This window comes from Myxine glutinosa, chromosome 1, assembly GCF_964187855.1.
Source record: "Myxine glutinosa chromosome 1, kmMyxGlut1.1, whole genome shotgun sequence".
Lineage (NCBI taxonomy): Eukaryota > Metazoa > Chordata > Myxini > Myxiniformes > Myxinidae > Myxine > Myxine glutinosa.
In genome coordinates this window covers 335,701,901-335,716,101 of record NC_136261.1, presented here as the reverse complement: position 1 = coordinate 335,716,101, position 14,201 = coordinate 335,701,901, and the positions used below count along the sequence as shown (strand labels likewise).

Sequence of the window (14,201 nt, the reverse complement as noted above, 5' to 3'; positions counted from 1 at the left end):
ACAACAGCACTGGTTTTGTTTCACCCATGCTATTTATCTGGCAAATTGTCAAAAAAAAACAACAGCACTGGTTTTGTTTCACCCATGCTATTTATCTGGCAAATTTCGTCAAAAAAAAACAACAGCACTGGTTTTGTTTCCTGGAAGCGTCCTGCAAAACGCTTTGCTTCTCGCAAAACGTCCGCCAATGGGAAGTAAAGGGAGGGAAAAAAACGGGAGCAAGAGACAGGGTGCCGGAATGGACATGAGGGACAATGAGGGACAGTGAGGTAGTGTTGGTATGCAATTTTTATCCAATCGCCATCTTTCATAGTAATTCTGGACCGGCATTAGGTGGGATTGTCTGTCATGAATTTATTTGTTGATCGAACGAGTTTTAATTTGTCTAAATCCGACCAGTCGTTTCCAAAGATATAAGCCTTTTTGTCGCAATACCATAAATTGGAATGAGGTAAAAAAAAAAATATATATATAAATATAATTCCCTTTCCCGGTTCCCTGTCGCTCGCTCGTCGAGCAAGTCGAGTGCTTTGAACAAGTGCAAAAAAAAGAAGTACTTTATACGTGTACGGGTGGGTAAACGAGTGTACCGGCCTTACACGTCCTGGAAGCTAACGGTCGCAAGGTGCACGCTTGCTCCGTTTGCTCGCAGGTCACAGTAAGACCCTTAATGACCAGCGCAAAAATACGTATTTACAGAAATCATTTAGAGAAAAAAAAAAAAAAAAAACACGAATAAATTGCTACAGTCGTTTAACACGTTTCATCCTTGTATTTCCTATGGACAATCGCCAGTCCCACACACCAAATCCTCCATCTTCAGAATTCATATTTCATAATGGACAGATCCCCAAGAGGTCATGCTCACCTTGACCCTTGACGACGTCCACTCGAAATTCCAGCGGTGCTTCCAGATTGTTGGAGAATTTGTAGCTGCGAGACTCACAGGACTCCAATGACCGGACACAGGTTTACAAAAGGTCTGGTTTATTAACTGGTTATTCACTTCATTCCATTTACCAACTAATACCGCATAATATAATGGATCAGGTTAACTCTTTTCGCATGGTCCTTCTCGTTCGGCTGATGTTCCTCCGACACTCCCGTTGGTCAGAGCTCCTCGGAGCAGCTTCTCCCGACTCCAGGTTTGCTCTCGTTTATATGGACAAACTGGATTTTAATCCCCTCTCCGCTAATGCCCCGAGGTCATGCATGTACCAAGTCCTGGTATCAGCTCGCTCCCCTCCTGTTGTGAGTTCCGTTTACCAAACGATAGGGGGGTGCTTCAGCCAGGGGCTGTGACCAGGTGGACAAGAGATTATCATGTTCGGGCGCATTCCTGACTCATTTACAAACTCGTCTTTCACAGAGTTTGCATGTAAAATATATCTGCTTTGTTACCAGGTTAATTAATAAGTTACCAGTGCCAATTAATAAGTTACACTGAGTTACACTTCCACAGATGTATCTATCTATCAGCAGCTACTGCTATTATAGCATTCATCGATGTATCTATCTATCAATCAGCAGCTCCTGCTATTATAGCACTCATAGATGTATCTATATATCAGCAGCGACTGCTATTATAGCACTCACAGATGTATCTATCTATCAGCAGCTACTGCTATTATAGCACTCACAGCTGTATCTATCAATTAGCAGCTACTGCTATTATAGCACTCATAGATGTATCTATCTATCAGCAGCAACTGCTATTATAGCACTCATAGATGTATCTATATATCAGCAGCTCCTGCTATTATAGCACTCATAGATGTATCTATCTGTCAGCAGCTACTGCTATTATAGCACTCATAGATGTATCAATATATCAGCAGCTACTGCTATGATAGCACTCATAGATGTATCTGTCTATCAGCAGCTACTGCTATGATAGCACTCATAGATGTATCTATATATCAGCAGCTACTGCTACTACTATTATAGCACTCATAGATGTATCTATATATCAGCAGCTATTGCTATTATAGCACTCACAGATGTATCTATCAGCAGCTACTGCTATTATAGCACTCATAGATGTATCTATCTATCAGCAGCTACTGCTATTATAGCATTCATCGATGTATCTATATATCAGCAGCTACTGCTATTATAGCACTCATAGATGTATCTATATATCAGCAGCTCCTGCTATTATAGCATTCATCGATGTATCTATCTATCAGCAGCTCCTGCTATTATCGCACTCATAGATGTATCTATATATCAGCAGCTACTGCTATTATAGCACTCATAGATGTATCTATATATCAGCAGCTCCTGCTATTATAGCATTCATCGATGTATCTATCTATCAGCAGCTCCTGCTATTATCGCACTCATAGATGTATCTATATATCAGCAGCTCCTGCTATTATAGCATTCATCGATGTATCTATATATCAGCACCTCCTGCTATTATCGCACTCATAGATGTATCTATCTATCAGCAGCGACTGCTATTGTAGCATTCATCGATGTATCTATATATCAGCAGCTACTGCTATTATCGCACTCATAGATGTATCTATATATCAGCAGCTCCTGCTATTATCGCACTCATAGATGTATCTATCTATCAGCAGCTCCTGCTATTATAGCATTCATCGATGTATCTATCTGTCAGCAGCTACTGCTATGATAGCACTCATAGATGTATCTATATATCAGCAGCTACTGCTATTACTATTATAGCACTCATAGATGTATCAATATATCAGCAGCTATTGCTATTATAGCACACAGATGTATATATCAGCAGCTCCTGCTATTATCGCACTCACAGATGTATCTATATATCAGCAGCTACTGCTATTATAGCACTCATAGATGTATCTATATATCAGCAGCTACTGCTATTATAGCACTCATAGATGTGTCTATGTATCAGCAGCTACTGCTATTATAGCACTCATAGATGTATCTATCTGTCAGCAGCTACTGCTATGATAGCACTCATAGATGCATCTATATATCAGCAGCTACTGCTATTATAGCACTCATAGATGTATCTATATATAAGCAGCTACTGCTATTATAGCACTCATAGATGTATCTATATATCAGCAGCTACTGCTATTATAGCACTCATAGATGTATCTATATATCAGCAGCTACTGCTATTATAGCACTCATAGATGTATCTATATATCAGCAGCTCCTGCTATTATCGCACTCATAGATGTATCTATCTATCAGCAGCTCCTGCTATTATAGCACTCAGCGATGTATCTATAAATCAGCATCTACTGCTATTATAGCACTCATAGATGCATCTATATATCAGCAGCTACTGCTATTATAGCACTCATAGATGTATCTATATATCAGCAGCTACTGCGATGATAGCACTCATAGATGTATCTATATATCAGCAGCTACTGCTATTACTATTATAGCACTCATAGATGTATCTATATATCAGCAGCTATTGCTATTAGAGCACTCACAGATGTATCTATCAGCAGCTACTGCTATTATAGCACTCATAGATGTATCTATATATCAGCAGCTCCTGCTATTATAGCACTCATAGATGTATCTATATATCAGCAGCTCCTGCTATTATCACACTCATAGATGTATCTATATATCAGCAGCTCCTGCTATTATCGCACTCATAGATGTATCTATCTATCAGCAGCTACTGCTATTATAGCATTCATCGATGTATCTATCAGCAGCTACTGCTATTATAGCACTCATAGATGTATCTATATATCAGCAGCTACTGCTATTATAGCACTCATATATGTATCTATCTATCAGCAGCTACTGCTATTATAGCACTCATAGATGTATCTATCAATCAGCAGCTACTGCTATTATAGCACTCATAGATGTATCTATCAATCAGCAGCTACTGCTATTATAGCACTCACAGCTGTATCTATCATTCAGCAGCTACTGCTATTATAGCACTCATAGATGTATCTATATATCAGCAGTTACTGCTATTATAGCACTCATAGATGTATCTATCAATCAGCAGCTACTGCTATTATAACACTCATAGATGTATCTATCAATCAGCAGCTACTGCTATTATAACACTCATAGATGTATCTATCTATCAGCAGCTACTGCTATTATAGCACTCACAGCTGTATCTATCAATTAGCAGCTACTGCTATTATAACACTCATATATGTATCTATCTATCAGCAGCTACTGCTATTATAGCACTCACAGCTGTATCTATCAATTAGCAGCTACTGCTATTATAACACTCATAGATGTATCTATCTATCAGCAGCTACTGCTATTATAGCACTCACAGCTGTATCTATCAATTAGCAGCTACTGCTATTATAGCACTCACAGCTGTATCTATCAATTAGCAGCTACTGCTATTATAGCACTCATAGATGTATCTATCTGTCAGCAGCTACTGCTATGATAGCACTCATAGATGTATCTGTCTATCAGCAGCTACTGCTATTATAGCACTCATAGATGTATCTATATATCAGCATCTGCTGCTATTATAGCACTCATAGATGCATCTATATATCAGCAGCTACTGCTATTATAGGACGCATAGATGTATCTATATATCAGCAGCTACTGCTATTACTATTATAGCACTCATAGATGTATCTATATATCAGCAGCTATTGCTGTTATAGCACTCACAGATGTATCTATCAGCAGCTACTGCTATTATAGCACTCATAGATGTATCTATATATCAGCAGCTCCTGCTATTATCGCACTCATAGATGTATCTATCTATCAGCAGCTACTGCTATTATAGCATTCATCGATCTATCTATCAATCAGCAGCTACTGCTATTATAGCACTCACAGCTGTATCTATCAATTAGCAGCTACTGCTATTATAGCACTCATAGATGTATCTATCTATCAGCAGCAACTGCTATTATAGCACTCATAGATGTATCTATATATCAGCAGCTCCTGCTATTATAGCACTCATAGATGTATATATCTGTCAGCAGCTACTGCTATTATAGCACTCATAGATGTATCAATATATCAGCAGCTACTGCTATGATAGCACTCATAGATGTATCTATCTATCAGCAGCAACTGCTATTATAGCACTCATAGATGTATCTATATATCAGCAGCTACTGCTACTACTATTATAGCACTCATAGATGTATCTATATATCAGCAGCTATTGCTATTATAGCACTCACAGATGTATCTATCAGCAGCTACTGCTATTATAGCACTCATAGATGTATCTATCTATCAGCAGCTACTGCTATTATAGCATTCATCGATGTATCTTGTTATCAGCAGCTACTCCTATTATAGCACTCATAGATGTATCTATATATCAGCAGCTCCTGCTATTATAGCATTCATCGATGTATCTATCTATCAGCAGCTCCTGCTATTATCGCACTCATAGATGTATCTATATATCAGCAGCTACTGCTATTGAAGCATTCATCGATGTATCTATCTATCAGCAGCTACTGCTATTATAGCATTCATCGATGTATCTATATATCAGCAGCTACTGCTATTATAGCACTCCTAGATGTATCTATATATCAGCAGCTCCTGCTATTATAGCATTCATCGATGTATCTATATATCAGCAGCTCCTGCTATTATCGCACTCATAGATGTATCTATCTATCAGCAGCTACTGCTATTGTAGCATTCATCGATGTATCTATATATCAGCAGCTACTGCTATTATAGCACTCATAGATGTATCTATATATCAGCAGCTCCTGCTATTATCGCACTCATAGATGTATCTATCTATCAGCAGCTCCTGCTATTATAGCATTCATCGATGTATCTATCTATCAGCAGCTACTGTTATTATAGCACTCATAGATGTATCTATCTATCAGCAGCTCCTGCTATTAAAGCATTCATCGATGTATGTATCTATCAGCAGCTCCTGCTATTATAGCACTCATAGATATATCTATATATCAGCATCTACTGCTATTATAGCACTCATAGATGCATCTATATATCAGCAGCTACTGCTATTATAGCACTCATAGATGTATCTATATATAAGCAGCTACTGCTATTATAGCACTCATAGATGTATCTATATATCAGCAGCTACTGCTATTATAGCACTCATAGATGTATCTATATATCAGCAGCTACTGCGATGATAGCACTCATAGATGTATCTATATATCAGCAGCTACTGCTATTACTATTATAGCACTCATAGATGTATCTATATATCAGCAGCTATTGCTATTATAGCACTCACAGATGTATCTATCAGCAGCTACTGCTATTATAGCACTCATAGATGTATCTATATATCAGCAGCTCCTACTATTATCGCACTCATAGATGTATCTATCTATCAGCAGCTCCTGCTATTATAGCATTCATCGATGTATCTATCTATCAGCAGCTCCTGCTATTATAGCACTCATAGATGTATCTATATATCAGCATCTACTGCTATTATAGCACTCATAGATGCATCTATATATCAGCAGCTACTGCTATTATAGCACTCATAGATGTATCTATATATAAGCAGCTACTGCTATTATAGCACTCATAGATGTATCTATATATCAGCAGCTACTGCTATTATAGCACTCATAGATGTATCTATATATCAGCAGCTCCTACTATTATCGCACTCATAGATGTATCTATCTATCAGCAGCTCCTGCTATTATAGCATTCATCGATGTATCTATCTATCAGCAGCTCCTGCTATTATAGCACTCATAGATGTATCTATATATCAGCATCTACTGCTATTATAGCACTCATAGATGCATCTATATATCAGCAGCTACTGCTATTATAGCACTCATAGATGTATCTATATATAAGCAGCTACTGCTATTATAGCACTCATAGATGTATCTATATATCAGCAGCTACTGCTATTATAGCACTCATAGATGTATCTATATATCAGCAGCTACTGCTATTATAGCACTCATAGATGTATCTATATATCAGCAGCTCCTGCTATTATCGCACTCATAGATGTATCTATCTATCAGCAGCTCCTGCTATTATAGCACTCAGCGATGTATCTATAAATCAGCATCTACTGCTATTATAGCACTCATAGATGCATCTATATATCAGCAGCTACTGCTATTATAGCACTCATAGATGTATCTATATATCAGCAGCTACTGCTATTACTATTATAGCACTCATAGATGTATCTATATATCAGCAGCTACTGCTATTATAGCACTCATAGATGTATCTGTCTATCAGCAGCTACTGCTATGATAGCACTCATAGATGTATCTATATATCAGCAGCTACTGCTACTACTATTATAGCACTCATAGATGTATCTATATATCAGCAGCTATTGCTATTATAGCACTCACAGATGTATCTATCAGCAGCTACTGCTATTATAGCACTCATAGATGTATCTATCTATCAGCAGCTACTGCTATTATAGCATTCATCGATTTATCTATATATCAGCAGCTACTGCTATTATAGCACTCATAGATGTATCTATATATCAGCAGCTCCTGCTATTATAGCATTCATCGATGTATCTATATATCAGCAGCTCCTGCTATTATCGCACTCATAGATGTATCTATATATCAGCAGCTCCTGCTATTATAGCACTCATAGATGTATCTATATATCAGCAGCTATTGCTATTATAGCACTCACAGATGTATCTATCAGCAGCTCCTGCTATTATAGCATTTATCGACGTATCTATATATCAGAGGCTCCTGCTATTATAGCACTCATAGATGTATCTATATATCAGCAGCTACTGCTATTATAGCACTCATAGATGTATCTATCTATCAGCAGCTACTGCTATTATAGCACTCATAGATGTGTCTATCAGCAGCTACTGCTATTATAGCACTCATAGATGTATCTATATATCAGCAGCTACTGCTATTATAGCACTCATAGATGTATCTATCAATCAGCAGCTACTGCTATTATAACACTCATAGATGTATCTATCAATCAGCAGCTACTGCTATTATAACACTCATAGATGTATCTATCAATCAGCAGCTACTGCTATTATAGCACTCATAGATGTATCTATCAATCAGCAGCTACTGCTATTATAACACTCATAGATGTATCTATCTATCAGCAGCTACTGCTATTATAGCACTCACAGCTGTATCTATCAATTAGCAGCTGCTGCTATTATAACACTCATAGATGTATCTATCTATCAGCAGCTACTGCTATTATAGCACTCACAGCTGTATCTATCAATTAGCAGCTACTGCTATTATAACCCTCATAGATGTATCTATCTATCAGCAGCTACTGCTATTATAGCACTCACAGCTGTATCTATCAATTAGCAGCTCCTGCTATTATAGCACTCACAGCTGTATCTATCAATTAGCAGCTACTGCTATTATAGCACTCATAGATGTATCTATATATCAGCAGCTCCTGCTATTATAGCACTCATAGATGTATCTATCTGTCAGCAGCTACTGCTATGATAGCACTCATAGATGTATCTGTCTATCAGCAGCTACTGCTATTAGAGCACTCATAGATGTATCTATATATCAGCATCTTCTGCTATTATAGCACTCATAGATGCATCTATATATCAGCAGCTACTGCTATTATAGCACGCATAGATGTATCTATATAACAGCAGCTACTGCTATGATAGCACTCATAGATGTATCTATATATCAGCAGCTACTGCTATGATAGCACTCATAGATGCATCTATATATCAGCAGCTACTGCTATTATAGCACGCATAGATGTATCGATATATCAGCAGCTACTGCTATTATAGCACTCATAGATGTATCTATATATCAGCAGCTACTGCTATTATAGCACTCATAGATGCATGTATATATCAGCAGCTACTGCTATTATAGCACTCATCGATGTATCTATATATCAGCAGCTACTGCTATTATAGCACTCATCGATGTATCTATATATCAGTAGCTACTGCTATTATAGCACTCATAGATGTATCGATATATCAGCAGCTACTGCTATGATAGCACTCATAGATGTATCTATATATCAGCAGCTACTGCTATTACTATTATAGCACTCATAGATGTATCAATATATCAGCAGCTATTGCTATTATAGCACACAGATGTATATATCAGCAGCTCCTGCTATTATCGCACTCACAGATGTATCTATATATCAGCAGCTACTGCTATTATAGCACTCATAGATGTATCTATATATCAGCAGCTACTGCTATTATAGCACTCATAGATGTGTCTATGTATCAGCAGCTACTGCTATTATAGCACTCATAGATGTATCTATCTGTCAGCAGCTACTGCTATGATAGCACTCATAGATGCATCTATATATCAGCAGCTACTGCTATTATAGCACTCATAGATGTATCTATATATAAGCAGCTACTGCTATTATAGCACTCATAGATGTATCTATATATCAGCAGCTACTGCTATTATAGCACTCATAGATGTATCTATATATCAGCAGCTACTGCTATTATAGCACTCATAGATGTATCTATATATCAGCAGCTCCTGCTATTATCGCACTCATATATGTATCTATCTATCAGCAGCTCCTGCTATTATAGCACTCAGCGATGTATCTATAAATCAGCATCTACTGCTATTATAGCACTCATAGATGCATCTATATATCAGCAGCTACTGCTATTATAGCACTCATAGATGTATCTATATATCAGCAGCTACTGCGATGATAGCACTCATAGATGTATCTATATATCAGCAGCTACTGCTATTACTATTATAGCACTCATAGATGTATCTATATATCAGCAGCTATTGCTATTAGAGCACTCACAGATGTATCTATCAGCAGCTACTGCTATTATAGCACTCATAGATGTATCTATATATCAGCAGCTCCTGCTATTATAGCACTCATAGATGTATCTATATATCAGCAGCTCCTGCTATTATCACACTCATAGATGTATCTATATATCAGCAGCTCCTGCTATTATCGCACTCATAGATGTATCTATCTATCAGCAGCTACTGCTATTATAGCATTCATCGATGTATCTATCAGCAGCTACTGCTATTATAGCACTCATAGATGTATCTATATATCAGCAGCTACTGCTATTATAGCACTCATATATGTATCTATCTATCAGCAGCTACTGCTATTATAGCACTCATAGATGTATCTATCAATCAGCAGCTACTGCTATTATAGCACTCATAGATGTATCTATCAATCAGCAGCTACTGCTATTATAGCACTCACAGCTGTATCTATCATTCAGCAGCTACTGCTATTATAGCACTCACAGCTGTATCTATCATTCAGCAGCTACTGCTATTATAGCACTCATAGATGTATCTATCTATCAGCAGCTACTGCTATTATAGCACTCATAGATGTATCTATCTATCAGCAGCTACTGCTATTATAGCACTCATAGATGTATCTATCTATGAGCAGCAACTGCTATTATAGCACTCATAGATGTATCTATCTATCAGCAGCTACTGCTATTATAGCACTCATAGATGTATCTATCTATCAGCAGCTTCTGCTATTATAGCACTCATAGATGTGTCTATCTATCAGCAGCTACTGCTATTATAGCACTCATAGATGTATCTATATATCAGCAGCTACTGCTATTATAGCACTCATAGATGTATCTATATATCAGCAGCTACTGCTATTATAGCACTCAAAGATGTATCTATCTATGAGCAGCAACTGCTATTATAGTACTCATAGATGTATCTATCTATGAGCAGCAACTGCTATTATAGCACTCATAGATGTATCTATCTATCAGCAGCTACTGCTATTATAGCACTCATAGATGTGTCTATCTATGAGCAGCTACTGCTATTATAGCACTCATAGATGTATCTATCAATCAGCAGCTACTGCTATTATAGCACTCATAGATGTATCTATATATCAGCAGCTACTGCTATTATAGCACTCATAGATGTATCGATATATCAGCAGTTACTGCTATTATAGCACTCATAGATGTATCTATATATCAGCAGCTACTGCTATTATAGCACTCATAGATGTATCTATATATCAGCAGCTACTGCAATTATAGCACTCATAGATGTATCTATATATCAGCAGTTACTGCTATTATAGCACTCATAGATGTATCTATATATCAGCAGCTACTGCTATTATAGCACTCATAGATGTATCTATATATCAGCAGCTACTGCTATTATAGCACTCATAGATGTATCTATATATCAGCAGCTACTGCTATTATAGCACTCATAGATGTATCTATCTATCAGCAGCTACTGCTATTATAGCACTCATAGATGTATCTATCTATCAGCAGCTACTGCTATTATAGCACTCATAGATGTGTCTATCAGCAGCTACTGCTATTATAGCACTCATAGATGTATCTATATATCAGCAGCTACTGCTATTATAGCACTCATAGATGTATCTATATATCAGCAGCTACTGCTATTATAGCACTCATAGATGTATCTATCTATCAGCAGCTACTGCTATTATAGCACTCATAGATGTGTCTATCAGCAGCTACTGCTATTATAGCACTCATAGATGTATCTATATATCAGCAGCTACTGCTATTATAGCACTCATAGATGTATCTATATATCAGCAGCTCCTGCTATTATAGCACTCATAGATGTATCTATATATCAGCAGCTACTGCTATTATAACACTCATAGATGTATCTATCAATCAGCAGCTACTGCTATTTTAGCACTCATAGATGTATCTATCTATCAGCAGCTACTGCTATTATAGCACTCATAGATGTGTCTATCAGCAGCTACTGCTATTATAGCACTCATAGATGTATCTATATATCAGCAGCTACTGCTATTATAGCACTCATAGATGTATCTATATATCAGCAGCTACTGCTATTATAGCACTCATAGATGTATCTATCTATCAGCAGCTACTGCTATTATAGCACTCATAGATGTGTCTATCAGCAGCTACTGCTATTATAGCACTCATAGATGTATCTATATATCAGCAGCTACTGCTGTTATAGCACTCATAGATGTATCTATCTATCAGCAGCTACTGCTATTATAGCACTCATACATGTTGAGTAGAGTTCAACACCAAGAGAATGTTTGTTGCCGTTTATTCATGTATCTATCATCACCTACTACTACATGTAGTGCAGCGCTCGTTTAATTTTTGACTAGGAATTCTCAGCAATAATGATCACGTGAGGCTCTCCCGTTTGCCGATGATATTTGGCTTCTCCTTCAGAATACCAACTACTTCTTGAACTTCCGAGTGGGCCTCTTCTCGGCAGTACGACTCTTACTGCAGGTACTGCATATAGGATATGACTCATCTGTGGTACTCAGCTCCTCAACACAGCCACACAAATAGCACACATCTTCATAGCCAGCCGTGTACTATGGCTTCTCTGTCGCATCGTTGCATGTCAGATTGGCTTTGGCGTCGACATTATTGAAGACGTTTGCCTCATTGGTCTCCTGGAGATCGGCGAAGTTCGAGCACATGTAACTTGGCTCAGACAGTACGCGAGCACATACAAAATTCGAACCTGTTCCACTGAGTGGGAACGGATTTTACTGACTTCGCGAGCAAAAAAAAAAAAGAAGTTTTTTAGGGGCGGACGACTTTTATGAGGCGGGCGGCGATGATAAACAGGAAATTTTTTAAAACCAGCCTTAATGGGTTGTTTATTAATGTGCAATTCAGCATCTAAAAAGGCTGGGATAGTCCTTTGACACTCTCCCTATTTCAGTTTTCCCTATTTCTTTAATTTAACGTTTTTAAAAATACCAAACAACTTTTTTTTTTTTTTTTTCCACAATTACGCAAAGATTGGTGCTCCCGTCAGCGAAGCGACGGGTCAAACATGCGAGTATTACAAAAAGGAGCACAATTCATGCGAATGTGTATGGATGTCACGCTTCAAAATGCTTCCCGTCGTAGAATAAAAATAGTACTGTTGGAAAGCTAATAATCGATTTACTTGGAACAAATTTTTCAATGGTGTAAAATGTCTTGTTCGTTTAATCGGAAAATGCCTCTTAGCAAGATTCGGAGCTTAATGAAGCAGTTCCAACGGTAACATTCTTTTTATTGGACAACAGCAGGAACCACTTAGAATAAAGGGTTACTGACACGGAAGGACACAAAATTAAATAGAAAACCTGGCAAAAATAAAAATACGAGGGTCAGTAGAATAGGAATGCCTCTTTACTTTATTTCTTACAAAATGTCATTCCAATTATAATGAAAATTAGAGCTAATGTGGATGCATATGGGACAAATAGTTATTTTTCCACATTGTCACTTCAATCCGACTCGTTTTCCGGTATCGCCATGGCTGTAGGCCACCCACCGAGGCTTGTCGATGTTTGTTTTCTCGGTCTTGAAACGCTTTGCCAAATGTCTAACAGTGCCCACATCAATGGTAGAGTCCCCATACACATTCTTTAAATGCCTATGAATAACCACTGGAGGAACCTATTCCGCAAGAAGAAATTCAATAACTTTTCTGCTTCATTTTCACACCTAGAGGTGGCAGCCATTTTGAAAGTGTGCTGCGATGTTGACATGTGATCGATCAGTGCTGAAAATGGGAAGGAGACGCAAATCTTTCATTATGATCTCACGTACCCTTCCAATGACGCTTTGATTACAAACTGAAAAATCTTTAAACATCTCACACACCTGAAACATGGCAAAAGATTAACAAAGGCTAGGCTTTGTACCGCTTTTTTAAAGCGATTGCATTTCCGGGTGAAGTGAAGGCAATCACGTCAGACGACGACGGTCCTCTGGATCTTCATTTTTGTAACCACACCTATCAAGAGGGGGAAATAAATCGTAACCAAAGAGAAAACACACAATACGAACAATGCACAGTAATTCAGCTGCAATCAGAACACAAATTATCATCACACTTCGAAGCGTGAAGTGCTGTGAAGACCATCGTGAAAAGCATCATTTGTAGCAGCCATACAGCGTGCAAGATTAAGGTGAAGAAGATTTGGACTTCCGCTCAACAGCAGATGGGATGAAAAATCAGACTTGCCTGTTAGAATGTGGCCTCTGATGGACATGTTTCCCATAAAGAACATTTCTTGTCAATGTACGTTCCTTCAATCGCCTGTAAAACAGTGAACTTGTAAGCTATGCAGAAAAAGATTAAAATTTGTTATAAATATGACTGCGCAGTTAATTATTTATTAGTTAT

General features: G+C 37.6%; 1 protein-coding gene across 5 annotated transcripts in view; it reads right to left on the bottom strand.

The window, feature by feature from the left end:
• Positions 1-13,183: 13,183 nt before the first annotated feature.
• The window catches only part of LOC137412347 (uncharacterized), a 48,076-nt gene continuing 47,058 nt past the window's right edge, over positions 13,184-14,201 (bottom strand). For 3 of the 5 annotated variants that reach the window (XM_078769792.1, XM_078769795.1, XM_068097620.2), the window contains exons 5-6: positions 14,040-14,114; positions 13,184-13,808 (exon numbers count right to left, since the gene is read on the bottom strand). The gene's annotated coding sequence lies outside the window, so the exon portion shown is untranslated. The remainder of the gene's footprint in view (positions 13,809-14,039; positions 14,115-14,201) is intronic. The other 2 variants (XM_078769793.1, XM_078769796.1) reach the window with 1 other exon arrangement.